Source organism: Pelodiscus sinensis, chromosome 4 (genome assembly GCF_052426305.1).
Source record: "Pelodiscus sinensis isolate ZL-2025 chromosome 4, ASM5242630v1, whole genome shotgun sequence".
Taxonomy (NCBI): Eukaryota; Metazoa; Chordata; order Testudines; family Trionychidae; genus Pelodiscus; species Pelodiscus sinensis.
The window spans coordinates 71381125-71397337 of NC_143055.1; the positions used below are offsets into that span (position 1 = coordinate 71381125).

A 16213-nucleotide genomic window follows, 5' to 3' on the forward strand; every position below is an offset into this window, starting at 1 on the left:
TCTCCCCACGCCGAACTGGTTCCCGACGGATCGGTAGCTGTCCGGCGTGGAGAGCTTCCAGAGGGCGATGGCCACCTGCTTCTGGAGGGGGATGGCGGGCCTCATGCGAGTGTCCCTTCTGCGCAGGGCAGGGGCGAGCCACTCGCAGAGCTCCAGGAAGGTGTCTCTCCTCATCCTGAAGTTCTGGGTCCACTGTCGGTCGTCCCAGTGCTCCAGGACGATGCGGTCCCACCAGTCGGTGCTGGTGTCCAGACGCCAGACATGGCGGGGCACGCCGGTGCCGGGGCGCCGCCGCGGCTCCTCCACGGCCCCCAGGGCGGCCAGGTGGAGAGGCAGGGGGCTGACGTGCACCAGGAGGTGCCAGGCAGCCTCGAGCCATTGGTGGCAGGCTTGCAGCAGCAAGTCCAGAAAGTGCACCAGAAGGTGCAGGGCGAGCTGTGGCTCCATGTTGCCACCTGCGGCGGCCCCCCCAAAGGGAAGCACCGACACAGACGGGCACAGAGACCAATGCTTTGATGTCCCTCGGCAAGGTTGGCAAGCATGTAAGAAAAGCTGAGAACCGGCTGTCCAGGGGGGTCCCTTTAAGCTCGAGCCTCAGATAGCCTCAGACAGCAGCCACACAAAGCAACTACTGACATGATGCCCTGCCAGAACCAGTTTCAGCTGCCCTTAAATGCCCCCCCTGTGTCCAATCAGTGTGGACGAGCTAGTTCGAATTAGCAAAACGCTAATTCGAACTAGTTTTTAGTTCTAGATGCGTTAGTTCTAATTAGCTTAGTTCGAATTAACTAATTCGAACTAAGTTCGAATTAGCGCTGTAGTGTAGACGTACCCCTAGAGAGTGTAAGAAATTAGAGATTGTTACTTTATTATTTGTATATGAGAAGGTCACTAACCTGCCATGAACATCAGAGTGCTTTGTATGAGATACCAAGATGTGAATGTATTTAAGAGAAGGCAAATTGATTATAATCATTTAAGAGTATTTAGAGGATGTGAAAAGTAACCTTTTACTTTCAGACTAGGGTTTAAATATATTCTAAAGTTTGTCCTGTAAATTAGACCAAAAACAAAACTCAAAATGGGTTAGTGGCTATCTATAGATCAATGATTTATATGGATCACATATTCTGCATGAATTTACATGTGATTTTTTTTTTTTTTTTTTTTTTTGCAGTGCCAAGCTATCAAAGTACAAGATAAGGAGCTGATCTTGAAAGGAATTTAGCGCCTCTTAGCTCAACTGACTACATTGGGAATGGAGTGCATTCAATACTTTGCAGGAACTAATGAGGTTGCTGTTGGCTGGTTTTATGAGGTAATTACTATGTAACTGGAAAACAAAGTATTTTCTAGCCTCCAAACAACCTTTTCTTTTGAAGAAACTCTCTCTGGTAATGACTTACTTAAATGCATTACACCTTCTTCCACTAAAAAGATTTAAAAATACATTTAATGTGTTCTTTATAGAATAGTTTTAACTGCTGTGACTAAAATATTATTGATATAGTGAATCAACCCCTGTGAGGTTTGTTTCCCCAAGATTTTGAGTTTAATAAATGTTTGATAGGGTCCTATGATGTAGCTTTTATTATGGAGCACAATAAAGGTTGAATGCTATTGTTTCACTCATTTGTCTGCTCCTGTAAATGAGACTATACTTCCTTTTCTAGATTCTCCAAGACACTTTGAATATTATTCTGTTATACCAGTTATACATCCATATACTCACTTACTTCAGTGGAGCTACTGGTTTCTCATCACTGTTGAAAAAGCCATTTATTTAGGGTGCCTAATTGTGATGGGGTGAAGCAACACCGCACTAATGGAACTCCCTGGGGTGAAGCAACCCCTCACCAGGCATATGCCCCAATAGCCAAGGGAGGCAGTGTGAGTTGGCGTGACCCACCCCAACAAGGTGGCAGGGAGAGCTGCTCAGCCCCTGGGTGAGAGCTGGTCAGGGGAAGCTGGTGCAGGTGCAGCGGAGGCAGGCCGGGCCAGAGACTCAGGCACAGAGCAATTACGTCACTGGTCGGCTTGGCAGGGGCATCATTGGCGCAGCGCCGGAGCCTGGTGGCAGGCGGAAGCAGGTGGTGGGAGATTTAAAAAGGGCACTAGACACCCAAGGAAAGGAGGAGGACGTAGAGGATTGGACATAGAGGTTTGGAGGAGGTGGGTAGGAAGTGGCCCACGGTGGGGTCATTAAGCCTGCAGGCTGACGCGTTTAGGGGCTACTCCCCCATTTGTCAGGCTAGGGAGAATTTCTCCCTGCCTTAGGGCCCTGGGCCAGGACCTAGGAGAGAGGGAGGGCCTAGGTCTCCCTACCCCGCCATCCTCGGCCGGGCATCTCTTGCTGGTTTTACCCAACCTTACTTGATCTGACTCCGGCGACACAGATGGGGCTGCATGTGGGGAAGGGGTGGTGACGGTGATTGGTTGGCCCAATTGGGAGGCAGCGGGTGCCAACCTGCCTGTAACAGGGTGATAGTGGCGGAGGTCAGACGACAATAAAACTGCATAAAGGCACAGACTCTAACTGGTCCTTGTATACTAATAATGATGCAGTTGTGATGATGTCCTCACAATCATGGTTATTCACAGCTTTCTGTTTAGCAGCAATTTTTTTAAGTGTTCTTAAAAGAATAAACATGGGTAGATTGTCATGAAAATTGCCATGCACATCAGGAATTTCTGGTCCAAATAGACTTAGTAACCTAATGTTAGGCACCTATTTTTGAAAATGTTGGCAGCTGGCAATAGCCACAATCCACTCATAAAAGGAGATCAAATATTTTCAGTTTTACCAACTCTCACGATTTTATTTTATTTTATTTCCATCCTCAGCAGCTGGAATCAGGTTATTGCCAATCTGAGCTTTTGTATTTAAAAACAAGTAAATTTTTTGTCCTCCTAACTGTGGAGAAAAGCTTGAAAACATGATTCCTAAACATTCCAACACAAGAAGGCAAATGAAAAAAAACAACAACCCTTAATCTTTGCTCTAGGGCTCAGATCCATAAATGGATTTAGGAATGCAAATCCAAAATTTAGGTACCCCTGAGATCCTCCTGCTAGTTTTCTAAGCTGAAGGTGCCAAAACTAGGTCCACATCTACATTTTTGCTGTTAAAATCCACTAGGCACTTCAAATTCCTGCCTCTAGGTACGCTGAGCCTCAGTCTAGGCACGTAAGAGACTGAATCATGCCTAAACTCCAGTAGGGCCCTCAAAGCAAGTAAAACTAGCCTTTCATCCTGCCTATCTAGCCTGGAGGGCTCAATCCCTTAGACATTCCTGGAGTACACAAAACTCTACAGAAGATGAATGGGACAAGAAAGCAGAGGCCTACTTTTACCCCACTGGCTAGCAAACTCACCTGGTGTGACCTGTTCAAATTCCCCCTTCTGCCTGATAAGGTGAGGGATTAAAATATGGGTCTCTATCTGCAATGAGAGACCCTTCTTTGTTTGGCCCAGTACACATTAAATCATTCATATACAGTGAACAAGAGAGACCAACGTTAGAATATTCCTTAGTGGATTATGACACACAAATTGCAATTTCTAGGAGGGAGAGCAAGTGGACTCAGTTTAATCTTGAACTTGCCCAAAACAAAACACCTTGATTCTGCTTTGCAAACCAAACTACTTTTGATTTGGATGCAATGTAATATTTTGTTTTGATTTTTTCCTGACGGAAAACTTTAAGACGAAAACCAAAAGTTTCTGTTTTTCATGCTTTTAATAAGCTGAAATGTCCTGTGAAAAATTTGCAATGAAAATGATTTTTTTTCCTAAGCTGGCCTACAGTTAACACTTAGGCTGTGTCTACATTGGCACCCCTTTCCGGAAAAGGGATTCTAATGAGACCAGTCGGAATTGCAAATGCCGCGGGGGATTTAAATATCCCCCGTGGCATTTGCATGAACATGGCTGCCGCTTTTTTCTGGCTCGGGGTTTTGCCAGAGAAAAGCGCCAGTCTAGACAGGATCTTGTAGAAAATAAGCCCTTTTCCGGAAGATCCCTTATTCCTACTTTCAAGGGCACTAGACACCCAAGGGTGGAATAAGGGATCAAGTAGGAGTAAGGGATCTTCCGGAAAAGGGCTTATTTTCTGCAAGATCCCATCTAGACTGGCGCTTTTCTCCGGCAAAACCCCGAGCCGAAAAAGGCCGCAGCCATGTTCATGCAAATGCCGCGGGGGATATTTAAATCCCCCATGGCATTTGCAATTCCGACTGGTCTCATTAGCATCCCTTTTCCGGAAAGGGGTGCCAATGTAGACACAGCCTTAGAGTGATGGTCAAACCATGAAAAAAGGGAGAGTTATGCAGAATATGAAAAGCTGCACAAACTACTATGAGTTTCATTCTGCTAGATCACGTGGGAAGAGTCTGATTTATTGTTGAAGCTTGGAAAAGTACCATGCTGCTTATGACTCTGTTTGTTAAAATATCGTGATGCTTGGTGGACTTGTGTGTACATAGTTGCTGTAGTTCTTGGGTGTTTATTTTTAGCACAATGCACGTATGATATGGCTTTTGAGACACTAGAAAACAGCAGGCTTTGATTCTTGTTAGTGTTGCAGAAACAGAATTAAAAAATTGAAATTATGGTTGAGTTTAAAGAAAAAATTACTTTGGGGGGCTGGAATTTCTTATGAGTTGGAGATAATGATACTACTTTTCTAAAGTGCCTTGACAACTATGATTGAAAAGTGGTGAACAAAGCTGAGTGAGTTTGTTTATTTTATTTAATTATTTCAAGTCAAAGATGTATGGAGAAAAAGCCAGACATTTTTGAGTGAAGGAAGTGTTACATATTTTGGAAAATTGGTGTGTGTGTGTGTGTGTGTGTGTGTGTGTGTGTGTGTGTGTTACTGTGCTTGGAGATGTCAAAAACTTTTTGTAAATTTTAATTTGGCATGTCATGAGGAACTCATAATCTGCAAAGTTTAAAAAAAGCTGGTTGAGAAATAAAACTATATAACCAAGAGAAAACAAGAGTTTAAGCATGTCCACTATGAACTTAGTACGTGCATTTATCCAAGTATTAGCAAGGGTAAGTGTGCTTTTGTCTTCCCTGAAATACATAGCTTATTTTAAAGTATGATGGATGTCAGATGCTGAATATAAATATTAAGAAAATGTAAAAAAATGTTTATCATCATCCCCTCCCCACTATGCTAGTTTATATGAATGTGACGATTAGGTGTTGCCTTTTTTAACACACAAATTTAATATAAATAAACTATATTACTGCAGCCTTATGGCTGTGACTGTGTATGCAATAATGTCAAGAAAATTAGGCTTCCCAAAATAACTAACTTGTTAAGGGGAGGAAAGGAGGGCCACTTGGTTTGAAAATAAAGAACATGAACTTTTAATTTCAGTATCTGAATGTTGAGATTTACACTGACTGTTTCTTCTATTGTACGGTAGCAACAGACAACTAACTTTATGAAGAATTTATATAACAAATCAGGAACTTTCAGTACCACATTAGTCACTAATTACTGCTCACACTAACAAGAAATATAGCCTCTGGTCTGCCAAATTTGTGTCCATTCTAAACAAGTTGATTGTTTATTATACTGCATGTATGGAATCTTTTTGTTTGAGCATAGTAAACTATACAAACTTTTTTTGTCAAGATGTTTCGTGGTTTGGAAGCCAGCATATGTCAAGTTATTTCTTTGTTTCTTTTTTTTAGAACTGATTTGTTATATTTTCCTTTAACCTTTAAGGTGTAAAATAGCCCTAGCTTCACATAGAACATTTATTAATGCATGATATTGATAACACTGTTTATCAAATATTTACCATCTTAGGCTATATTTTATTGTGAATATTATACACTGAGTCCCCCTTTATCACCTCTAAAAATGTTGTATAGATTCATATGTTCCTAGGCCAAAAGGAACTATTGTGATGATCTGATCTGATCTCCTGTATGATATAGGTCAGTGTTTCTCGGCCATTTTTTTTATAAAGTACCCTTTAAAAAAAAATGTAAGCACTCCCAGTACCTACAGTTTTCAGACACACACAATTTTTTTTCTACCATTGCAACACATTTGTTTAAACAACTTAATCATAGCCGGGCGGGTGATGAAATTTTTGGGTAGAAAAAGTACAAAAATAATAAAGCGCTGAAAAACTTAAAACAAAAAATCTGTTTTCTACAAATTTCAGTCATGTTGACGTACCCCCCAGATTTCTCTCAAGTACCCCAAGGATACTTGTACCACTGGTTGAAAAACACTGATATAGGTCATAGAACTTCCCTAAAATAATTCCTAGATGGTAACTTGTAGGAAAACAGCCAATCTTCATTTAAAAATTGTGAGTCGGGGAAAAACCACCATAGGGATGTAAAATTGTTCTTATTTGTCTAATCGAATAGTTGATGCTTATTGATTAGGCAATAAGGGCGCTTCTGCCCCAAGGCTGTTGCTACACTTCAAAGGTGAAAGCACTGCTGGGAGAACGGGACCAGCAGGGGCCTCTGCAGTCCCCTGCTAGCCCCGTGCTCATTTCAAAGTGGCAGCATCGCGTGGAGCCCGGGTCAGTGGGGGAGTCCCCCACTGACCCTAGGGTCCACATGGAACTGCTGCTTTGAAATCCTGTGTGCAGCCCGGGCTACACACAGCATTTCAAAGCACCAATGCTGGGTGGAGCCTGGAGTCTGGCCCCAGGCTCCATGAAGTGCTGCCATTTTGAAGCAACCGTTCCTCTTCCCCCTCCCCTTGCTGCCTCTTTTTGATAGAGGCAGGAGGGAGGGGGGAAGCAACTAGTCGACTAGACTGTTGACTATCTGATAGCATTTGCATCCCTAGTCATTCACATCCCTAATCCACCATGACCTTTGGTGAATTATTCCAGTGGTTAAATACTGCAATAGGTTCAAACATTTTTGCCTATTTGACATCTGATGATATTGTACAAAACACTTAATCTTTTCTCCTGTGACGATGTTGAATGTCTAATAGTATCCAATTCAATCTGCACACACAATTTGTAGTTAATAATTTATTCAGTTTGTGCATGTAGGTTATGCAAATTTATTCAGTGCATGAAAACGCCTTACAAATGATTTATGTAAATATATTTTAACCTGTTCATTTCTCACTAAATATCTGATGCATTTTTTTTAACTAACTCAGTATTTTTGCTTATCTATCCCTCTTTTGTGATTGGTCACCTTGATCATGTAGTACAATTTCTGCTCACTCACTGGATGCTTGAAATTTTCAGACAAGAGTGGAGAGCAAATAAAACACTTGCTGAGTGAACCTCTGTGTAGATATATTCACGCAACTTTGGGTTTCTTGGAAACATTCATGTGAATAAAAACAAATTCCATCAAGGATTATGAATATTCACAGAAACTAATCAGTGTTCATGACTACCAAAGCCAAGCTGTAAATTTTGCTTGAAGAAATGTTTTCAAGTAAATTTTTTCACTGTCTACAGCGTCAATGCCTGTTGGAGATAGCTGGGGTAGCAGTCCCATGCCCACGCTTGCGATCTCCTGCCCAAGGCATAAGCCTTTGTTGTGTCTGTGGTGGTTTTCCCTACTGGTTGGCTCTGTTGCTTCTTGACACTTCTATGCTGTGATGTTGTACAGCAGCTCTTTCTCTGGCTACTGATGTGAATAAACCTGGTTTCCTTATTATTGTAGTGGTCTGCTTTGCTCCTGCAGCACCAGCAGTGAGCCTCTTCAGTCTTTCTGTGCCCCGGTGCATGGAAGGCAGCTGCATTTAGTCTCTGGGCTCTCTTTTCAACCATGAAGGACAAACAAGATGCAGAAATCTTATGAAATCTTCCACTCTTCAACATCTAATGAGCTTGCATTCATTATCAAGTGAAGGAGTAAGGTTGTCACTGTGCAGGTATGTGTCACTGCACCTGTGTTTTAATGACTAAGGCTGTGTCTACACTGGCATGAATTTCCGGAACTGCTTAAAACGGAATACTATTCCATTTTCAGTTTTTCTGGAAAAGGAGCGTCTACATTGGCAGGCTGCTTTTCCGGAAAAGCCCTTTTTCCGGAAAAGCGTCTGTGGCCAATGTAGACGCACTTTTCCGGAAAAGACTACTGGGCTGTCTACACTGGCCCTTTTCCGGAACAGTGTTCCGGAATAAGGACTTATGCCCGAGCGGGAGCAGAATAGTTTTTCTGGAATAGCGGCTGATTTTGTACAGTAGAGCGTCGTTGCTTTTCCAGAAATTGAAGGGCCAGTGTAGACAGCTCGCAGCTTATTCCAGAAAAGCGGCTGATTTTCCGGAATAAGTGGCCCAGTGTAGACACAGCCTAAGTGTATGAAGATGTCAAAAGAGTCTGGCTAGGGCAGGGGTGGGCAATAATTTTTGTTGGGAGGTCCACTCCCAAGATTTTTGAAAGTGGTCAAGGGCTGCACTCTTCCATGGTATTAATAGAGGAGATGCGGGGTATGAGGGTGCAGAAGGGAGCTTGGGGTAAAGGATTGGGGTGCAGGAGGGAGAATTCAATCTGGGAGAGTTTGGGTGAAGGAGGTGGGTGTGACCTGGGCAAGGGTTTTGGGATGTGACCTAGGGTAGGAGGGGATTGTGATCTTGAGCAGGAGATGGCATGCAGATCTGGGAAAGGGTATGGGTGCATGTGGAAGAGTGGGGCAGAAGGATGGGGAAGGGAGGGGCTGAGGTGCCAGAGGCAGGTTCTTTCCAGGAGACTTGCCTGCCTTCCTGCAGAGCTAAAGGCTTGCAGAGCTTAAAATGTTTCTGTCTGCTTGGCCATCTGCTTGAGTGAGTGAGCAGGAGGGTTGTGCTTTGTGGCTGCCTGTTGTTCAAACAGGCAGTTCCCATTGGCCAGTATCTGTCCAGAAACTGGCCAACGGGATTGTGCTGAGGGCGGAAGTAGCATCTGAATCTTCCCTCCCCTCATCTCTGGACTCAAGGTATGTATACACTACAGAGTTCTGTTGGAAAAATGTCCATTTTTCTGACAAAACTTGAGAAACATCCACACTGCAATTGCATTCTTCCACAAGAAAATTGAAAGAACAGAGGGGTTTTGGGGGCATTGGTAATCCTCATTCTATAAGGAAGAAGCCTTTTTGCAAAAGAACTCTTTTGCAAAAAGGCTTGTGTGGACAGGGATGAGGGAGTTCTTCCAGAAAAAGAGGAAAAAGCACAGGTGTTCTGGTGGCTATTTTGTCCACATCAATCACAACTTACATGCGAGAGAGTGTCCATTCAGTCTGGAGGCTCTTTCTTGCAATCTGCTTTTTTCGATGTGCTTTTGCAGTATGGATGCTCTCTTTTGGAAGACTTTTTTTGGAAGATCTCTTCCAAAAAAAACTTCTTCCGAAAGAAGCCTGTAGTCTAGACGTAGCCTCAAAGGCTATGTCTAGACTGCAGGCTTCTTTTGAAAGAGGCTCTTTCGAAAGCATCTTTCGAAAGAGCCTCTTTCAAAAGATCGCGTCTAGACTGCAGGCGGATCTTTCGAAAGAGAAATCTGCTTTTTCGAAAGAGAGCACCCAGCGAGTCTGGATGCTCTCTTTCGAAGACGGCCTCTTTACATTGAAGAATGCCTTCTTTCGAAAGAGGGACTTTCGAAAGAAGGCGTTCTTCCTCGTAAATTGAGGTTTACCGCCATCGAAAGAAAAGCCACGTTCTTTCGAAATAATTTCGAAAGAACGCAGCTTGAGTCTGGACGCAGGGGAAGTTTTTTCGGGAAAAGGCTACTTTTCCCGAAAAAACCCCTGAGTCTGGACACGGCCAAAGAGAAAGTTCTTTCTGAGCAGCATGTGGAGCTGTAGGGCAAGCAGACTGTATTTTGCCCAGGCCTGGTCTAGGGGATTGTGACTGGCTGGCTTAGTCCACTACAATAATGCGAACCCCATTCATTCAAAAGTCATGAGTCTAGTCCCCAAAGAAGTCAAGAAATTGGTTTAAAAATCAGGTGATTTTAACATTATATATAGAGGGGGAGTTTTAAAATTGCTGTCTGGTTATTGAGCCTTTAAGAGTCAGAGTTTCAACTTTTTCTCCAAAACCATGATGGCTTCAAACTGGCTTTTAATTTTTTTAAATGAAACCTGAGATTGTCCAGTAATAACATGGCTCCAGGAGCTGGAGCTTTAAGAAAAACATCAAATATCACAAGACTGTTGATAAAATCATGAATGTTGACAACACTGCCATTGCCTTCCTGGGTTGGAGTGGTATTTGTGAGAAGAAAAGCATCAAGTTGGGGGAAGGAGAAGATAAAAGTGGGGAGATGAGTTCCCTGGAAAGTTGGCAGGGCTTCTAGAGATGACCGTATGGGCAATCATATTTCAGTCCAAACAATAAGTCTCTTGTTGTCAGAGCCTAAAAATAAAGTTGTGACATTTTAAAGACAGACAATTTTTTTAGGAGTCTGTGTATTGAATATTAATAATTTAACAATAATAATCATTTATATCCCCAGGGTGCTGCCTAGAACCAATGTTTGTCTTTAAGTGCAGTGATGTTTATAAATATTTCTGGAAGAGCAGAAACCTCAATTGTATATCCATAGCCTCGTGGTTGGAGCATTCACCTGGAATGTGGAAGACCCAGACTTGAATCGCTATGCTGGAGCAAGGTTTTGAAACTAAGTTTCGTCCCATACCCCTCAGTGAATGCACTAACCACCAGGCTATTGGTTATTCTGGAGTAGTGCTCTCTCCGTTTCTCTTGTATAAAATATTTGAATGGTCATTCAGCCAGAGAGAGAACCGTCCCTGTAGCCCAGTTGAACATATTGTTGAAGTTGAAATGAAACATTTCCACTTTTTCTAATTCACCAAATATTTCAAAAGATTTCAAATTCTGTTCGACACAAAGATTATTTTTTGAGAACTGCCAATGAATTGAAAAAAATCAGTTACTCATATAGCTCTATTATGATGTGTAGTGCCCCCGGCCCTCCAGTGGGAAGGAAGGCCACTCTGCTGCGTTGTCTCAGGGTTTTGTCCTCTGCCTTGGGCCACCATGGTGGGGCCAACGCATCAGCAGCCTATAGTTCTAGGCCTGTCTGGCAGAGGGAAACTCACAATAACACTCTAGGGCCCAGGTTTCTTGCCCCTGGTTGGGCAACACCTTTTGGGTACTCTAGCTTGCAGTCCCACAAGCAGAAAACAGAACAGTCTGTCAATTACTTCTAGCCCCTTGGTTGGGGCAGAGCAGGGAGCAGGCTTTAGCCTGGGCTTCTGGCCACAGGCAGCCAGCATGCAAACATAGTTGATTGGAGCAGGTAAGGGGGAGCACCCACACAGTTTAGGGGCTCAAAGAGGTTTGAACAGGCAGTCTAGGGTGCCAACTGGAGGGGGGGAGGTGTTCCATAGAACAGGCCTCTCGGTAAAGGGTGGGGAATAAGCCATCCTGGGGTGGTGGTTGCAGGAGAACGGGGACTTGCGCTAGACCACTGCATCCCATCCTAGTCTCCTAACAGTGGCAGGGTTGCCCCCAGTGGTCTTTGGAGTACGTTGGTGAAGGAGGTCCCTGCAACTCCTCATCAGGTTCTGTCTCCTGTGGGGTCAGGTGATGGCTGTAAGGAGATTCCTCTCTTGGATGCTGTCGCACAGCAGGAGTGTTCTTCACCTACTTGGGTTCTGGCCAAATTGAGTTTCTGGGCCTTTCTTTTATGCTTCTGGTCTCGCCCCTTTACTTCCAGCAAGAGGGGCCGGGTGCGTTTGGCTCTGCCCATCCAGGGGAGTGTTATGTCCCATTCCTCTCCAGTCGAGAAGGCCACTTTGCCTCATTACACAATCATATTAATAACCCCTCTAACCATTAGAAAAATGACACCAACCTGGGAAACAATGAATAAGGGATTTAAATGTAATGCTTAGCTTCAAGCATAATTAATTTGGTCTGAACAAGATACTCTAGCTCTGTATCATTCCACAATTTACATTGGTGGGAATGAAAACTGCAAACAACATACAAAGGGGAAGTTTATTAAAAGAAATCTATTGATCCCAAATCAGTTCCGTTGAAGTTCTTGAGCCATACAATATCCATCAATTTTCTTTCTAAGTTGGATTTAATATTGAATGGCTGTTTTGCCAATTTTGTTTTTCTAACATCTGCTCTCTTGACTAAGGCTTCTGAATAGATAGGTCTTGTCAGCATGTTTCAGCTCTAGTTTTCCTTCCGCCTCATTTTCTGAGGCTTTATAGTGGAATCAGAGTATAGCATTCTACTTGGGCGGTAGAACTGAAGTTAGTCTTTCCACTATTTGTAAAAGCTGGATTTCAGAAGTGAACTTTCTTCTTGACTCTCAGCAGATTTTAAAAAATGGTGCTTCATAGCATCAGCTCTTAAGAGGAAAGTAAGCATACTTAAACAGAGATTTGATAAGTGCTAATCAAATACTACTTCTGAGAAAACACTTCTACTTTGTACATGTCCAGATAGCTTTCTTGGAAGTTTTGTGTCTTCTTAGTGCATGATTTTGCCTTTTAGGCCCTATCAAAATGTAGTATTAAGAAAAATAGCATCAGCTGAATGATTAACACACTTATTCTAGAGTTTAAAAATATTTTGCACATTATAAAGCTCTGTGTTAAAAATGTATTGGTATGGTTCTGATGAAAATGGCTTAATTTAAACTTGTTTAGCTGCTAAGACAAGGCTTTACAGAATATGCAGCAGAAGTGCTGTTTAGAGTAACAGTCACCTTGATAGAACGGTAAGTTCTTCTGGAAGGGCTGCTTCCAAACCAGCTGTGCAATGCAGCCTAGTGTAAACTAAAGGCATTGCCTCCTTCCAAATTCTGTAGATTGCTAAATACTGGACTAGCGTTAAGTGTTAATACTATAATGTAGTTGACCAGAAAATAATTTAACATCAGTATGCAATTTAAGATAAACTGCTTTCAAAAGCAGTTATATTCCATGATAGTCTGGAGAGCACGTGAGAAAATTATCTACTAGTCTGCTCAATTAATATGTCCTTCTATTTGATGTGCAGTAGCGGTTTGTGGGGGTGGGGGTTCTGACAATACACTTATAAAGGGTAAATGGAAACCTTTGATGGTTTGAAGGACCAAGTACAGTATGTGACAAGTATTGTTTTAATCCCTTCACTGACAAGCAATTATGAATGCTATGGCTGCGTCTAGACTGGCATGATTTTGCGCAAATACTTTTAACGGAAAAGTTTTTCCGTTAAAAGTATTTGCGCAAGAGAGCATCTATACTGGAATGTGCCTTTGCGCACAAGATTTGCTTTTGCGCAAGAGCATCCGTGCCAGTGCAGACGTTCTCTTGTGCAAGAAAGCTCCGATGGCCATTTTAGCCATCGGGCTTTCTTGCACAAGAAATTAACATTGCTGTCTACACTGGCCCTCTTGCGCAAGAATACTTGTGCAAGAGGGCTTATCCCTGAGCAGGAGCATCAGACTATTTGCGCAAGAACCACTGATTTTGTACATTACAAAGTCAGTGTTGTTGAGCAAATACTCGCGGCCAGTGTAGACAGGCGGCAAGATTTTGCGCAAAATCATGCCAGTCTAGACGCGGCCTAAGTATCAGAGCAATACTACATTTAACTTCCCACATGTGAAACCTTTGCAGATAACATAGGAAACAAGCAAAATGTAGGCAGAAAAACTGAATGTTTGACCATTTTATCTTTGGGAGAGAGAAGAGTGAGAATCTTCAGTTAAGTTCCCAAGGTTGAATCCTTGTCAGCTCTACCAACTACAGCATTCTAATGCAGTATAAATTAGCCAATAAGCTTCTCTAAAGAAAGAGACTGGAATTTATCCTGGTAGAAAGCAGTCCTTGGGTTATGTCATTCACATTCCTCTTTGCTCCACCTGAAGTGGAGAATTCATAGTGGAATGCAGGTCTTCTGCCACCACAGAAATTGGTTGTACCTGGTGTCATTTACAGTAGCCCCGAGTTTCATATGAAATTATAATCAACTTAGAATGAACACAACCCCTTGGAAATAATAATGGAAATTATTTCCCCCATTTTCTTGGCAATAATTCTTCATCTTCTCATGCTTTTGCACTTCCTAGTTTTGGCTGGAGCTAAAACCCAAACTGCCAAATCACAGCATAAATTCATTCATAGCCAATGAGTGTCCTGAAGCAAAACTCTGCCTCAGAACATTCTTGAATTTGTAGGTGTTTGAAGGCTATATATGGATACCCAGTTTGCAAACAGGCTTTCTATGTAACACGCTGAACCAAATTTCTGGTTTATTAACACCCTCAAACTTTAATGGGATGCTCATTCATAGTATCAAATCTCAAGATGCACATTTTGAAACTTGAACTCATCTCTTTATATTTTTAACTCCAAAATAGGAAGTTCTGAAAATCTCAGAAGGGAGCACATTCTCACAAGACTTCCCAGATCCATTTTGCCTAGCTTCAATTAGTTTGGACTACACTGCTTAATTTGGGGGATTTTCAGAATGGGCTGCTTAAAGCAAAGCTTCTGTGTAGATATACTGGTGCCTAATTTATATGATCTGATTTTCAAACATGCTATGCTCTCAGAGTTGCTTTCAAATCTTGGCTGTGATGTTTATCAAAATGGAGCTGAACAGCTCATCTTTTCCATTTTGGTTATCAGTATATTTACTTGTTCTTTTTTTCTTGAAACAGAAATTCTCTATTTTAGGCCCTCACTTATGGAACAAATTTTCAGTTACTAGACAAATAGCCTGACATGTCCAGTGTATCTTTCCCAGTGATCCTTATGTCCATCCCAGTGCTGCTGAAATCAATATACCATTAACTATTTATGTGCCCACCTTTTTATGCTGGAAGTTGCTCTTTTGGGTGACTGGGGGATTCAGGAATTCTGGCCTTCTGCTTCTTCCATCTAAACACTGTTAAATTTTAAAAGATCCAATATGCAGTCATGACCATTGTATAAAATGAATACCCACCTTCCACTCTCCTCCACATTTTTTCTGCTTTTTGAGGTTTTGAACTTCTGGTTAGCATACAAACTTAGTCTGCATTCAGTAGAGCACAAGGAAACTGCCAGAAGAAGTACAGACCAGCTTTTTGTCTGTAATCATATTTCACTTGGTTTTCTTCTCCTTGGATAAAAATGATTGTGGCGAAGAGAACTTAGTGATAATGATGAAACTAAAGGATAGTGAGTACCTTTGGATAAACATAAATATTTTTTTCCAAATACCTTTGTATGGTACTCAAGAGAAATTATATTTTAAAAAAGAAAGGTGTTATTTTAAAAGGACTGATTTAGACCAAATGTCATACTTTGTCAGTGTTAACATTTCATGAGAACTAGCTATTTGCAAGTATGGTGTAAGGATGCGCCTTACTTTTTTTTTTTTTTTATAAATTTTGTCCCAGATACATCTCACAACCAACCTGTTTTCTTATGTACATAACTGAAAATAACATAGTTCTAAATAAAAATTCATAAAGAGAAGTTCTGATATTTAATTCTAACCATTTCTCATTTTCATCACTTCTCATCCTGTAAATCATTTAGAATTAAATCCCTTGTGGGTTCCAAGACAAGCTGCCTGAAGAAATAGTCATTTATAATGTCTAGAAATGTTGTGTCTGCATAATGCCATGGGGTATTATGTACCCAATCAATAGTTGTAATTAACCATTCTTATTGTTTTTTTCTAAGCTCTCTAATCTCTTATAGCATTTCACAGTCACTGTCACCATTCCGGTCAGGTGGTCAGTAGCATATTACTACTATACTTTTATTATTCAAGCATGGAATTTCTATCTGTAGAGATTCCAGGATACAGTTGAATCATGTGAGAGGTCAACTTATTTGTTTCTGTTCTTTCAAAACATATAGGTATGTCTAGATTGCAAGTGTCTTTTGAAAGAAGCTGTTTCAAGAGCTCTTTCGAAAAAGCTTCTTTTGAAAGAGAGCATCCATACCTCAAAACCGGATCGAAAAAGTGATCTGCTTTTTCGAAAGAGCATCCAGACTGCATGGACGCTCTCTCGGGGGGAAAAAAAGCCTTAATTGCTTTTCACAGAATGGCCACCAGGGCACCTGTGCTTTTTTCGATTCTCTTCTTTCGAAAAATGTCCCTGTTCTGCGTTCACACATGCCTTTTTTTGAAAGAGCTCTTTTGAATAAGGTGTTCTTCCTCATAATTTGAGGTTTATCAATGTAAAAAAAAACCTGTATTCTTTCGATTTAATTTCAAGAGAATGTGATTGTAGTGTGGATGCAGG

General features: G+C 41.8%; 1 long non-coding RNA gene across 4 annotated transcripts in view; it reads left to right on the plus strand.

Annotated features, from left to right (window-relative positions):
* LOC112546253 (uncharacterized) overlaps positions 1-16213 on the plus strand; it is a 247303-nt gene that overhangs the window by 115680 nt on the left and 115410 nt on the right. For all 4 annotated transcript variants that reach the window (XR_016349441.1, XR_016349439.1, XR_016349438.1 and 1 more), the window contains one exon: positions 1178-1318. This is a non-coding gene — a long non-coding RNA (uncharacterized LOC112546253). The remainder of the gene's footprint in view (positions 1-1177; positions 1319-16213) is intronic.